The sequence below is a fragment of the Trichechus manatus genome, unplaced genomic scaffold, assembly GCF_000243295.1.
Source record: "Trichechus manatus latirostris isolate Lorelei unplaced genomic scaffold, TriManLat1.0 scaffold00112, whole genome shotgun sequence".
Classification (NCBI taxonomy): Eukaryota; Metazoa; Chordata; class Mammalia; order Sirenia; family Trichechidae; genus Trichechus; species Trichechus manatus.
This window is the reverse complement of record NW_004444048.1, coordinates 9,627,321-9,628,511: the sequence shown is the minus strand read 5'-3', so window position 1 is coordinate 9,628,511 and position 1,191 is coordinate 9,627,321.

Sequence of the window (1,191 nt, the reverse complement as noted above, 5' to 3'; positions counted from 1 at the left end):
CCAAGCCATGGTATTTTCAATCACTTCATATGCATGTGAAAGCTGGATAACGAACAAGGGAAATAGAAGAATCCATGCCTTTGAATTATGGTTTTGGTGAAGAATATTGCCAGAACAAACAAGTCTGTCTTGGAAGAAGTACAGCCAGAATTCTCCTTAGATGCGAGGATGGTGAGACTGTCTCAAGTACTTTTTACTTGTTATCATAAGCGACCAGTCCCTGGAGAACACATCATGCTTGGTAGCGAGTCAAAGAGGAAGACACTCAGGAAGATGGATTGACACAGTGGCTGCAACAACGGGCTCAAACATCGCAACAATTCTGAGAATGGCACAGGACTGGGCAGTGTTTTGTTTTGTTGTACATAGGGTCGCTATAAATCAGAACCTTTCGATGGCACTTAACAACAAGAACATATAGCAAATATCTTTGTTTTCTTCCCTCCCTTATTCCATTACTTATTATAAAATACAAGATGTCAATGGGCCTAACGTGTTTTCGGTTGTACATGTTAGTTGTATCATGTTAGGTGCAAGTATGACTTTATAATTGTCTTTATTTAGAGATTATGTATGGTTTAAGATATGCACAGGTGCTAGTTGACAAGATGTGGAGTGCAATGGTTAAGGTTATGTGTCAACCTGGCTAAGCCATGATTGTCAGTGTTTTGGAAAATAATTTGCAATCATCCATTTTGTTATCTGTTGTGAGCAGCCAATCAGATTAAGAGCTGATCAGATCAGCCAACCAGATCAATCAAGCCAATCAGAGCCAATTGTCTGAAGAAAGGGACATTTCCTGAGGGGTGTGGCCTGCATCCAATATGTATATGGATGTTCTGGCAAAGCTTGCTCTCTCTGGATCCTGCATCCGACTCCTCATCCTCTAACCTCCAGTTCTTGAGACATGAGCCAGCAGAATGCCATCGGACCTGCAGATTTTGGGTTCTTCAGCCCCTGCAACCACATGAGTCCAGAGAAGTCTCCAGCCTTATGTCTAACCAATGGATTTGGGACTTGCCAGCCTCCACAACTGCATGAGCCACTTCCTTGAAGTAAATCTCTCTCTCTCTCTCTTTATATATATATATATATACTTGCTTCACTGGTTTTGCTCCTCTAAAGAACCTAGCCTAAGACAAGAGTCATGTATGTAATTTTGAATTTTCTGGTAGCAACATTTAAAAAGTT